The 13782-nt window shown below is 42.2% G+C and overlaps 1 protein-coding gene across 3 annotated transcripts in view; it reads left to right on the top strand.

The window, feature by feature from the left end:
- Positions 1–597: 597 nt before the first annotated feature.
- The window catches only part of CRACD (capping protein inhibiting regulator of actin dynamics), a 274397-nt gene continuing 261212 nt past the window's right edge, over positions 598–13782 (top strand). For 2 of the 3 annotated variants that reach the window (XM_007998649.3, XM_007998641.3), the window contains exon 1: positions 598–777. The gene's annotated coding sequence lies outside the window, so the exon portion shown is untranslated. Of the gene's footprint in view, positions 778–834; positions 1480–13782 lie in introns of those variants that run through there. The other variant, XM_007998645.3, reaches the window with a different exon arrangement.

Raw genomic sequence — 13782 nt, 5'->3', positions numbered from 1 at the left:
GGACAATAATGCCCAATGTCAATGTCACTCCGTTCAGATGTACAGCGACTCAGCAAAGCAATTTCTAGCCTTTGTATTTCTAGGTGGCATTTTCCAACTTACTCAACTCTCAGGAGTCCCAGTGCCATTTATTATGGTTGGGACTCCGCAGGGCGAAACTTCCCCTGGGTTCCCGGTATCTCTTATTAATGTGGCTACTGCGCGTAACAGGGGCCGAATTCGCATCCGGTGGGGTGGTGACTGATGGTCCAATGTTCTTGCCCCACGCACGATGAGCCTCGCTGTGAGCCCACCACTGTAACCTCAGACCCCACGCGTTCAGCCCTCCCTCGAGTCAGGCTTTGCAGAAGCCGGGGGGCACTGGTCAACCCCACGCCCCTCCTTCGGGCCCGCTCCGGGTTTCTGGGCACCCCTGGAGAGGGGAGCCATCTGGTGCGCGCCACTCCCGGAGGGCGCGAGAAGGAAGCCGGCGCCTCGCGCTCAGCGGTCCTTGGGCTAAGCCGGGCGGGGCAGTGGCGCGGGTCCGAGCGCCCGAGGCGCCGGCGGAGCATGTGACCACGCCTCGCGGGGCCGGCTGCGCGCCGCGCGGTGGCGGCAGTGGGGAGAGCAATGGAGGCCACGGCCGACTGAGAGGCGGGTGCGCTGCTGGTGCTGCTGCCGCGGCAGCTGCTAATGCGGAGGCTGCAGCGCGCAGTGCCGCCGAGTCCGCCGCCCGCCCGGGACCGCCGGTCGCCGGCCAGCCGCTCTGCCAGCCGGAGCGCCAGGCAGGGACCTCAGGTGAGCGCCTGCTCGGCCCGCGGCCGGAACCAGACAATGGGGACAGGGGCGGGCTTTTCCCCTCCACTCGCGCCCCTCTGGGCCGGGCCCCCGAGGCGCCCCGGGACTCCAGGGGACCTGGCCCCGGGGGCGTGGGCTCGGCGCGGCGGGCGGTGGACTTCAGGGCGGCGTCCCAGCGTGGGAGGTGCGGACCCTCCCCGAGGAACCTGCGCGCGGCTTGCGCGCTTTGGAACCTGCCGCCCCAGGCTGCGCCCCGGGAACTTGCGGAGAACATGGGACCTCGCCTGCCTTCTCCCCTTACCGCGCCTCGGCATCCTGTCCCCGGGTCCCTGGCTCGGTCCCGACCGCGGCGGGGGCCAGAGCCAGACCTCGCCGTCCGGGATCGCGGACGCTGTCCGGGCTGAGCCCTCTCCCCACCGCCCCCAGAGCTGCATTGCTTTGTTTAACCTCTGCCAGACCGTTTCGCACAAACTCTTGTTGCCCCAATTCTGATGAGCCGCCAGTTTGATGGCTGAGGCAAGACAAAGGTTTCCCCTGTTTACCAAGGGCCGGGGCCAGGAGACTGCGCGCTGCCCGTGGTGTAAAATGTGTTTTCCTTATCTTCGGCCAGGGCTTGTTGCGATGGTTTTCCTGGCACTATAACCGTCCTTTCTTGCAGAGCTCTGTGGTGGCGAGATTGGACCTCCTAACCCTACGGATACGGTGGGTGGGGTATGGCTTTTTTTTTTTTTTTCATGATTCTCAGTAAACAGAAGCCGACTTTGAATTTTATAATATATGTGTTCTTGAGTTAGAGACATCGTAATCATTTTCTGAATTCTGAATTTTAAGAGGATATATATTTCAAGACATAGATTCAGTGGAGGGGGATGGGGAAGAAAACCTAGTAAGTACGACCATGTGTTGTGAAATTTTAATATGGTTTTAGGAATAATGGCTGGGAAACTGATCTGGTGTAGGTGAGGGAGGGAGTGTGTATGTGTGCGTGTGTGTGTATGTGTGTGTATTGGGGGTGGTAAGTGGTGGTGGTGGCGAGGGAGTGGTTAGAATACAAAGGATAAGGCAGTTTTAGAAAAAGATTTTTAGTAAATATCCTGTGGCAAATTTTTGATTCATTAAGTGGTGAGTTAAATCAATGTTTCCTTTTAAAATCACCTATAGTAATTGTGAAATTATATAAAAATGGTTTACAGTTCTTTGGCGTTGTTTGTGACTCAGGAATCTGAATAAAACAGTCAATTTTGAGTAATTTTTAGAAAGTCAACAAAGAAAAGAGTCCTTCACTACTATCGCCTTTATCCTTTGGGAAAAGGGAATCCTTGTTCAGTATATTCAAGAGAAAATTGCCTATATGAAAAAAATTTCAAAGGCAGCTTTGAAAAAGAAACATTTTGAAAAATGTAATATGGTTGCATTACAGATCACTTCAACTCAGAAGTGGGCAGGGAAAAAATCATGCTACTGGATAGCCCTTTCCACTGTTGATTATTTAAAATGCATTTTATTCAAAAGCTTAATTTTACAGTCATCTCTAACACATTGAGAAACTTTCACTCTAAAGACTTAGCAGTACTTACCGACCACTGAATTTGGAGGAGGAAGCTAACACCAACTTGACAATAGGCAATTGGTGTGAGAAACAAAAGCTAGCTCTTCATAATAGTTCATAGTTCTTCATAAACTACAAAGCACTATAATAAATGGAAGTTATTATTATCGCTAGATGAGGAAGCTGTGTTTTACAGTTTTTCTCTTACCCAATTTCAGACCAATTAGTTGACATTAATTTGAAATTCTCCAGGGCAAGAGACAATCTTTTAGTCTTTTTTTGTGGTCCATATTTCTGATCTGGCACACAGTAGGTGTTCAGTATGTAGTCGTGGAAAGAAAGAATGAATAGGTGAAAAAAATACAAGTGATTAAAATGTGTACAGATGGAATTTGTTTATTTCTTTTTATTCAATGAACATCTACTGAAGGCCTACTGTGTGCCGAGAACTGTGCAGAGGTTTTCCACATATAGTTTATGAAAGCTTGGTGACCTTCCTTTTTCAGTCATAGTTGATGTGTGTTTCTTCCAAGAATGGGGCCTCTTGGGTGGTTTTTTTCATCGTTTTTAATCATCTCCGGTAACTGAGTAGCACAATAGAACATTTCACTTGTTGTATGTGCATGTAGTTTCTCACAATGGCCTGTGGGGAGGCAGGGCAGATATTATCATTCCCGTTTTGTAGGTGAGGAAATCCAGACATGGCGAGATTAAATGACTTGCCAGCTCCTTGCCACTAAAGCAACAATGCCAGGGACAGAAGCTGGATCTCACGCCCAGAGCTTTCTCCCATGAATCACACAACCTTCTCCAGGAGACACTGTACCCCCAGAAAATCACACTGGAATTAGACCTCATGAGAAAGTCTACCTTTTGGGTAACTTTTACCTAAAGAAAAGGTGCATTTTGCAACCTAGTACTTACGGGAGTGGTTAAATACACAAGTTCTCGAGGTAGGTGATTGAATTTGAGCATTGACTGTACTAGCTACTAGCTCTGCATCCTTGACAAGTGATTTAATCTAAGCCTCAGTTTCCTCATCTGTAAAATGGAGGAAGTAATCCTACTTAGAACATTTTTGTGAGGATCAAATAAAATAATGTGGGCATAGCACAATGTTTAGTACAAACTAAGCACTCAGTGTCAGCTAATTTTTATTTTCATTATTTTAATGTAAAGCAATGGCTTTTAAACTTTTTTTTGTTTTTGTTTTTGTTTTTTAAGAGATGAGTTCTCACTGTGTTGCCCAGGCTGGTCTCAAGCAATCTTCCTGCCTTGGTCTCCCAAAATACTAGGATTACAGGTGTGAACCACTACGCCCAGCCTAAACTTTTATTTTTGCACAGTAAGAGATGCATTTTACTTTGCCACCCCAGTATACGATACGTTGTAAATATCTGTAATTTAAAAATTCATGAAGTAGTGCTTAGACTTGGAATGTGCAGTGCATTCTTATATTTTTTATTCTATTTTATTTAAAAAATGCTGGTTGAGATCGCTAAATGATTTCACATCCCATTAATGGGTCAGGAACTACACTTTGAAAAGCTATGAAGGATAATCAGGTTAAGTGCATTTAAGAAAACTCTGTTGTTGAATCTTTATATTTTTTTCTTCGAATGGTTTACAACATCAGTTGGAATTTGAATACTAAATTACACTTAAAAATAGGTTCTTAAACATTTCTTGGGAATTACGATCATGTATTGAGTATTTATCATGGTCACGTTACTGTGTGCTAAGCAGTCTATTTATATATGTTATCTAATTTAGTTCTCACAACAGCCCTATAAGTAGGCCTTGTGTTTACATTTGATAATTGAAATTAAGACTCAGAGAGTTTTTTATTAACTTGCCCAAGGTCCTAAATTTAGAGAGGGATGAAGCAAAGATTCAAACTGAGTTCTCTCTGATCCTAAAGCCTGTCTGTCCTCTTAACCCCCACAGCTTTCTGATGTTCCCTTATAGTGATTTCTGAAGATGTTTCCTTCCTTCCTTAACATAAATTTGAATGTCGGTATTGAGAATTTACATTGTGGTACATCTTTTATAGTTTCCTTTGAAATGACTCATTTCAAGTCAGTTTTCAACTTGGGGAAGTTAAGGAAGCATAATGTAATTCTTTCTGGCTTTAGCTGGTCTTTGATGTAAATATTTTGTAATAGCTTCTCAGGTTTTTGTGATAGAGTCAATTAATTGGTCATTTTTATTGAGCACCCAAAGGTTTAATATATCTTCCTTAGAGACATGAAATAGCTATGTAACTATAAAAAGACTTCATTACGAATGAATGTCAGCTTTTGTTAAGGCAGAAAATGAAGCCTTACGAGCTACAAAAGAGTACTTTATAGTGTATTGATTGGTCTTAAAATCACAAGGCAGTAAAAGTATTTACTTTGTAAAGTACTTTAAGAAACCACCACCAACTATCCTATTATCATTTATTTTTTGTTTGGTTTTTCAGTTTTTTACACGTTTCCTATGTGTATTTCTAGCAGTATTTTAATTTTAATATTTTGATATTTCTAGGACTTCCCTCTTTGAAACATATTGTCAAGAAGAATTAAGGTGTTTTTAAGGAAATATATTTTATAAATAATACTTAGAATACACAAATAGATGCTTTTATATAATAAAGGCAAATTTCACTTTTTTTTTGCATTTATATCTTCTAGATTAAAACTCTTACGGTGTCTGGTTTGCATTATTGCTATTATATGTAGGAGTGTAACTCATAAATAACGTGATTACCAGGTGTCTAAAAATGTATAAATATGTCACTGCTCTTGCATTATAGCTTGGGATACTCCTATGTGCATGGGGCTTTAAACTTTTAACCGTATATTTAAACAGTTTATTTGTTGAATTAAGGTTAGTGTTTTCAAAGCTGACAATTTAAAAATCCGAATTTGTGTAGATCATGATGATATGTTAGACAAAGAACAGCAGTTTCATGGTTTATGTGGTTTGAATAGCCATATATTTCTGTTCATCAGTCATTTTTTATTAAGATGTGATGTAAACAAATATAGATATAGTTGCATTTATTTTTGAACATCAGATTTCATCCTTAGGCTGGCCCTCAAAATATTACTTTGCAGCTAATGATATTGTGGACAGTTGCAGCAAGCCTGTGTTTTATGCTTATTTTATTAATTCTGTCTACCACTTGACCCTTAGTGGATTGTTACAGTTTTTGTGAGCATCAGGACATGGCCCACCTATTGAATGGTCATTGTCATTTGTATGTTCAGGCAGATACAAAACTTGGCTACCTTTACATTTTGTGTCCTGTTTATTCTTTTATTCATTTTTATTTATTTATTTATTTATTTATTTATTTATTTATTAGGGTCTTGCTCTGTCACCCAGACTGGAGTGTAGTGATGTAACCATGGCTCACTGCAGCCTCTACCTCCTGGGCTCAAGTAATCCTCCTAGCTCAGCCTCCTGAATAGCTGGGACCACAGGCACATGCCACCACATCTGGTTATTATTTTTTGTAGAGATGTGGTCTCTCTCTGTTTCCTAGGCTCTCTCTGTTTCCTAGGCTGATCATGAACTCTTGGGTTCAAGTGATCTACCTGCCTTGCCTCAGCCTCCCAAAGTGCTGGGATTGCAAGCATGAGCTGCCACTCAGGGGCTCCTTTTTATCCTGATGTGAAAATTCATAGAAATAAGAACAAAATCAATGTAGATATTAATTTGTTCTGGTGGCTTTAAGGCAGATGCATATGCATATTTTAGGTTTACATAGATGTATAATTTTCACATATATATGAGAAGTACCAGATTATAAACTCTTCTCTAAAGTAAAAAAAATACATTTTAAGTAACTTTGTGGAAAAGAAAAACTGAGTAACAACCCTGAAGAGATGTTTTTATAGTCACATGTTATCAGACATATTTAAGAAGCCAAATAGAACAACCATATGTAAAAGCTTTTATATGTGAAAAAGTGATACCATTTAAAATGTCAAAAATGGAAACATAAATATTTCAGTCAGATTTTAACGTCTTCACCAAGTCTTTCAGGTGTTTTTAGTGTTTTTCAAGTGGCGTACTTTGGGGATTAAGACGAAATGTCAAAAAACTTGCTTTTGAAACTGGTACTGTATTCAATATGAAGTGAGGAAAAGACAGAAACTGCATCCCTGAAACACTTTAAAAAATATTTCAATCAGAAGTAAATACTTAGTCCACTAGAAACGGTGGTTAGAATGGAGTTTAAGAGCAGGTAGGAACTGCTAAGAGGAATTCAAAAAAGGAAGGACAACTTGCTAAAAAGGCATTTTGGTTTTTACCAGGGAAGGTAAGAACGACCTTATCTGGAGGCCCACTGGCCTCACCCCACTCACCTGGGGAGGGATTGGCTGGCAAGAAGGAAGATAAGGAGACAGGGAGGGGGAAACAGGTTACCTGAAAACTTGATTATTATTTAAATCTAGGATAAGCCGGATTCAAGGAATAATCTGTGAAAATTCTAGTATATAATTGTTAACCCTTTGTTAACAACGGGCTGTTTCCTCACTTGGGAGAAATTAAAAGGAGAGGCCATAGTCCCAAGATCACCATTTTTGAAAGAGGAAGCATCATTACTCCAAACCCCATTGCCAATACCATTTATGGTCTCAGGTGGGGGCCACAGCTAATGTTCTTAGGGAAGACTGTGACAGATCAGCAGGGCTGTTAAGACACTGCTGAATTCCAGGCTGCCCTAAGTGATTGCAGTCAGGATTTTTCTTCATTTTGAAAAGTTTTTAGTACATTTAGAATGACTTTTTCTCCACCAGAGTGTCATTGTGACAGAGGCAGTGGTCTTTCCTGGCTTTATTTATGATGCAGCTGGCCATGCAAGTTTGTGATGGGTTAACTGTCTTCTAGAGTTAATGAGGTCAGGGTCACGGGTTCAATTCTTGGGAAGGCCAGTTAGCTTTGCTTTGTTCTGTGAGCGCAAATTGTACTCTTAACCCAGGCCAGCCATCTGGTGAAGGCAGATCATTGATCACAAAGGCATTAATAAGCAAGACAGTGTGGGAGCAGCAGCCCGAATCTTTCTCATAGATGTTGAGTAATTAGAGAAACAATTCCAAAAGCATATGCACATTTGTATTATTTTTATAGCATGATCTTAATAGATAGAAGATAACATGGTTATCAAATATTTTTCTTTGCCATTTCTGTTGAACTTTCATCTGAACAGTTGTCTTTTCAAGTTATGATTTTTGAGCTGTCTCATTCATTCAGTAGTTATACTTATGTTCTGAGTATTCTTAATCTCCCTGGAGGTTTGTAGGACAGTGCCTGTGGCAGTGAGAACAGTCATGCTAAAAGCAGTACGTCAGACCACTTAGTTGTTTACAAATCCAATTCCACTGAATTTAAAAAGTTTTAAAAAAGTAAAACACCATTTTGAATGAGGATGAACAGACTAGGAATTTTAAGAAAATGCTTTATACTTGTTCTAAGTAGACCTTGATCTGAAAATCTGTCATTCCTTTTATTAAAATAACTTCTAGTGTTAAGAGAGATATCAGAGATCACCTAGGCCTGTACTGCCCTATGCAGGCCTCCTGGTCCCATGTGGCTAATCTGAACGGAAATGTGCTGTCAATTTAAATACATACTAGGGCCAGCGCTGTGGCTCACACCTGTAATCTCAGCCTTTGGGAGGCCAAGGCCAGGAATTCCAGACCAGCTGGGCAACATGACAAAACCCTGTCTCTATCAAAAAAAAAAGAAAGAAAAAACCCTCCCCCTGAAAAACCGAAGTTAACTGGGTGTGGCGATGCGTGTCTGTGGTCCTAGTTACTTGGGGCTGAGGTGGGAGGATTGCTTGAGCTTAGGAGGTTGAGGCTACAGTGAGCCTGTCTCCAAAATAAAGTAAAATAATAAAATAAAAAAAATAAAATAAAATAAAATAAATAAAATAAAAAATAGTGCTGGGCCCGGTAGCTCATGCCTATAATCCCAACACTTTAGGAGGCTGAGGCAGGTGGATCCCTTGAGCCCAGGAATTGGAGACCAGCCTGGGCAACAAGGTAAAGCTTTGTCTCTATTTTCTTTTTTTAAAAAACAATGTACTGGATTTGAAACATTTGGTGTGAAAAGAGAATGCAAAATATGGCATTAATAGTTTTTTAATGTTGATCCCATGTTGAAGTAAGTTTTGACTATGTTGGATTGAATAAAATATTGTTAAAATTAATTTTACCATTTTTTACTTTTAAAATATTATCTACTGAGAAATTTAAAATTACATATTTGGCTGACATTTGTGGCTTGCATTATGTTTCTGTTGGGCAGTGCTGGTCTAGTCCCACCCTCATTTTACTGACGAGAAGGCTAAGGCTCAGAGGTGAAGTGACTGAGCTGAATTCTTTCCATTGCCTGTAGTCTCTCCCTGCTAATAGGTTAGGGGCTCAGGAATAATGGAACTCTGAACCCCAAGAGGACCATTTCGTGCATGGCAGTTTTATGTTGCAAGATATGTGCCTAAGCCATTGCCTGTTAGGTGTTTACTTGTTGTGTGTGTGTCTGTGTATATTCACTGTGCCAGTTGTGTGTGTATACACATACGCAGGGTGGAGGGCTTTGTTTATTTATAATGTTGACGTTTAGGCTTAGTTTTACCTTCCTCTGTAGGTCAGAGGTCCTGCATTAAAATATTAGACATTAACAGTTGTGACAGGGGTAAATAAGATATGGTGCTCATTTAAGTCAGCACTTTCATGTACTTCTTATTACCAAGAGCATTTCAGATAGGTTTTTTTTTTTTTTTTAATTGAGATGGAGTCTCACTCTGTCACTCTGGCTAGAATGCAGTGGCACAGTCTCAGCTCACTGCAACCTCTGTCCCCTAGGTTCAAGTGATTCTCCTGCCTCAGCCTCCCAAGTAGGTGGAATTACAGGTGTGCGCCACCACACCCGGCTCATTTTTTGTATTTTTAATAGAGATGGGGTTTCACCATGTTTGCCAAGCTGGTCTTGAACTCCTGACATCAAGTGATCCACCCACCTGAGCCTCCCAAAGTGCTAGGATTATAGGCATCAGCCACAGTGCCGGGGTGCAGTGGCACCATCTCGGCTCACTGCAGCCTCCACCTCCCAGGTTCAAGCGATTCTTCTGCCTCACCCTCCTGAGTACCTGGGATTATACGCCTGGCTAATTTTTGTATTTTCAGTAGAGATGGGGTTTCATCATGTTGGCCAGGCTGGTCTCGAACTCTTGCGCTCAAGCCATCCCCCTCCTTGGCTTCCCAGAGTGCTGGGATTACAGGTGTGAGCCACCGCACCTGGCCTCAGATAGTTTTGAGATAGCCTTGATAGACAAAGCAGCAATGCTTTCAGGCTGAATCATTTCTGAAAGGAGGAGAGCTGAGATGAAGGGAGGTTGTTTGTGTGTGTTCTGAAGAACGCATATGAACCGTGAGTGACTTGTTTCCTAACCACAGATGCTCCTGACATTCCAATCTGGAAAGAATAACCAGGGTTGGCTGGTGCAAAAGCCATGACCTCAGAATGTAGGCTTCCTGTCAGTTTTGTGAGCATAATGGTCTTTAACTAGTAAGATAAAGAGGAGGAGAACTTCATGATCAAAATATTTTGTCTGCTATTTTTAGTTGAGATTTTTATTTCCTAATCAACATAGGCAGCTCACATGTGACTGTAGTGATTAGCATCTTAAAGATGTTTACTTTATGCAGCTTCTGCTCTAGACTTTCTTTTTGGCCCATGCAGAGTCCCAAGTCACTTAATTTGTTATCAGTGGCCCAGTGACAACTAGTGAACAACAATTTTGTCAGGGAACCTCTGACACTTCAATTAATTTCATAATCCATACTAGATATTAACCTTTATGAATTTGTCCATTTAGAAGGGCCACTGTACATTGTGAAGGTTGGTGGAATATTGGTTTTTAAAAATATTTACAGATTATCATTTTTCTTTTTTTTTGTCTGTTACAAACAACCCCGGTTGATCTTGGATATAGACAAATAAAGCAAGACAACAATCTCTGAATGGTTACCTTCAAGCAGGCAAAATAAGTAACTGTGTCCTTTGTTTTGAAGTTTAATGAAGATTTCCAGTGAGGCTTGGTGATGCCTGTCCGTAGTCCCAGCTACTCAGGAGGCTGAGGTGGGTGGATCACTTGAGCCTGGGAGTTTGAGACCAGCCTGGGCAACAAGACCAAACCCCGCCTCTATAAAATAGACAAACAAACAAACCGACAAACAAAAAACAAACACCCCCCGCCCCCCTCCCCCCCCCCCCCCACAAATTGACTGGGCATGGTGGTGTGTATCTGTGGTCCCAGCTACTCTGGAAGGTTGAGGCTACAGTGAGCTGAGATTATGCCACTGAACTCCAGCCTGGGTGACAGAATGATACCTTGTCTCAAAAAAAGAAAAGAAAATTTCCATGTCCATCCACATCCCACTCAGCCAGGCATGATAAACCCATTTTCTCTCATGTCAACAAACCTGTACTGAACATATGCCATGTATTGGGTGCCATGGGCGTAGTATGAGAAGAACAGGAGTTGGAGAAGTACAGATTGCTTGAATGTGACAATGGTAGGTCTCGGCCCAAAGTATTTTGTTGTGCTTTCTTTTTTTTTCTTTTTTGAGACAGGGTCTCACTCTGTCACCCAGGCTTGAATGCAGTGGCATGATCTCAGTTTACTGCAACCTCCGCCTCCCAGGTTCAAGCGATTCTTGTGCCTCAGCTTCTCGAGCAGCTGGGATTACAGGCATGCGCCACCACACCTGGCTAATTTTTGTATTTTTAGTAGAGAAGGAATTTTGCCATGTTGGCCAGGCTAGTCTCGAACTCTTGGCCTCAAGTGATCCGCCTGCCTCGGCCTCCCAAAGTGCTGGGATTACAGGTGTGAGCCACTGCACCTGGCCTGTAACTTCTAACTTGAAAAAAGAAAATACGGCATTCTTGCATAGTTGCCGAACAAATACATTATGAAGTGTGCTTTTTCAGAATTTGCTAGCTGATTTCATGGGCCGCCATGTTTGATGACATATCCCCTTTCTAACAGTATCAGATTTTGTTCCTTTGGGTTACTGGGGCAGTCAGTTAGGATGTTAGGAGTCGTACTGAACGTGGAGGAGTGGCGTGTGTCCTGTTTCCTTCTCGCCTCCCTACTCCAGCTGTTGATGCCAGGTACTGTGGAATTGCTAGAGAATGTAAAAATAAAGAACTCATAGTCCATCTAGTAAAGAAGAAAGGGCTGAATTTCAAGTGGACTGCAGTGAACAAAGTGCTGTGAGAGCACAGGGAGGCAGTGAGTACTGGTGATAGGGTAGAATAGGGGAAGATCAGGAGGAAGCTCACAGGGGAAGTGATATTTGAGCTGGGCCTTGGAGAAGGAGTAGAAATGTACAGATGGAGACGGGGTGGAGAGGAATGCCAAAGGTAGGGGCAGAGTGAGCAAAAATTTGGGAAGCATGGTAGCTCTGGTGTAGTGAGGTGGCAGGAACGTCAGGCATGGAGGGGAGGGGCAGGAGACAAGACTAGAAAAGTGGGCCAGGAACAATTTGGAGAGATTGAAAAGACAGAAGAGTGCTGCAATGGACGGAATGTTTTTATCTCCCCAAAATTCATATGTTGAGATCCTAAGCCCCAAGGTGATGGTATTAGGAAGTGGGGCATTTGGGAGGTGATTATAATGGTTGTGAGGGTGGAATCCTGATGAACAGGATAAGTGCTCTTGTAAAAGAGACCAGAGAGAGCTCCCTCACCTGTTCAACCATGTGGGACACAGCAAGACCATACCATCTATAAGCCAGGAAATGGACCTTCACCGGACGTCAAATCTGCCAGCTCCTTGATCTTGGACTTCCCAGCCTCCAGAACTGTGAGAAGTAGATTTCTGTTGTTTATAAGCCACCCAGTCAATGATATTTTGTTACAGCAGCCTGTATAAACTAAGACCAGTACTGACACTTGGGTAATGGAGAGCTGTCAGAGCAGGGAGCAGCATAATCACATTGACTTTGAAGGGTGACTAGGAGTTAAGAGACCTGGCTCTAAGGCCCGGCTTTTTTTTCACTTTCCTGAGCATCAAATCTCTCTCTCTCTCTCTTTTGAGGCAAGGTCTTGCTCTGTTACCCAGGCTGGAGTGCAGTGGCGCAATCATGGTGCACAGCAGCCTCGACCTCCTGGGCTCAAGGGATCCTCCTACCTTAGCCTCCCAAGTAGCTGGGACTATAGGCACTCACCACCATGCCCGCTAGTTTTTGTAATTTTTTTGTAGACATGGGGTCTTGCCATGTTGCCTAAGATAGTCTTGAACTCCTGGCCTCAAGTGATCCACCTGCCTTGGCCTCCCAAACTGCTGGGATTATAGACATGAGCGCTACTATGCCTGGCCCAAATATCTCATGTATTAGGTGAAAGAGTGGGGCAAGTATTATGTAGTTGGCTAGTAAACAGATAACAGTAATTTCCATGTTACTCTGCGTGAGTCACTGTTGTGGGTGTTGGGATACAGACAGGATCCCTGCACCGTGAGGATGATGTTCTGGTGGGAGGGAGAGATAATAAACAGTGGCAAATTGTGTATGTGTACATAAGTATATAATATACCATCAGGTTGTGGTAAGTGCTATAAAGAAAGTAAAGCCAGGTGAATGGAGTAAAAAGTAGTGCTGTTTCTAGATAGAGTAGCCCAGAGTGCTTTGAATAGAATAGATGCCACAAGAATATTTGGAATCTCTTCCAGATCCAGCATTGTAGGTCTAATTAAGTGAAAAGTTATGGGAATTCAGTCTCTTTAACATTCATTAAAATCAGTTTTCAAATAGATGTAGTTGTTATAGTTTGGATTAGTTCCACCAACATGGTTGCTGACGAGCAGAATGTTTTTTGCACTTCCATCTTTCAAATAGCTTAAGTACAGCATCATCTCATTTTAAAAAACAGTTTCTTCAATGTCATGAAAAAAATACCACTTGTGTTGGTAATTTGGATCCTACTTCTTTTTTCTCAGCACATTATTCATCCCAAATTTTGAGGCTTGTGGAAGGAGGAAGATGCTGACATTTAAGCAACCAGATTTAAGGCAGTTGTTCAATATATTAAGTAGCTCTTCTAAGTTATTTTAATATAAATTAAAATTAAATGGGAGCTCTGGGACAGCCCTGTTTTAATTACAATTGGAATGCATCTTAGGAGACCATTCTGCCTCTTATAATCATAACAGTGTCATTATGATTTTTTTAAGAAGAATCACTAATTAGCCGGGTCTATCCTGAGGTCTTAGAGTTTGGTTTATAGATGATTCTTGTTGAATCAAGTGGAAGGCTGAGCCATGTGAACATTCATCCTTGGCCCTAAACCTTTTTCTTGGTGATACAAAAAGGTTCAGCGGTAATCAGCAGTAGAAAGCTATGCTTAAAACCGGCTTTTTCTTTATGTGAGATACCAGGTTGAGCAAACTGGAT

The sequence above is a fragment of the Chlorocebus sabaeus genome, chromosome 7 (genome assembly GCF_047675955.1).
Source record: "Chlorocebus sabaeus isolate Y175 chromosome 7, mChlSab1.0.hap1, whole genome shotgun sequence".
In the NCBI taxonomy this organism is placed as follows: Eukaryota; Metazoa; Chordata; class Mammalia; order Primates; family Cercopithecidae; genus Chlorocebus; species Chlorocebus sabaeus.
Note: the sequence above shows the minus strand (reverse complement) of the source record. Positions and strands in the feature narration are given on the sequence as shown.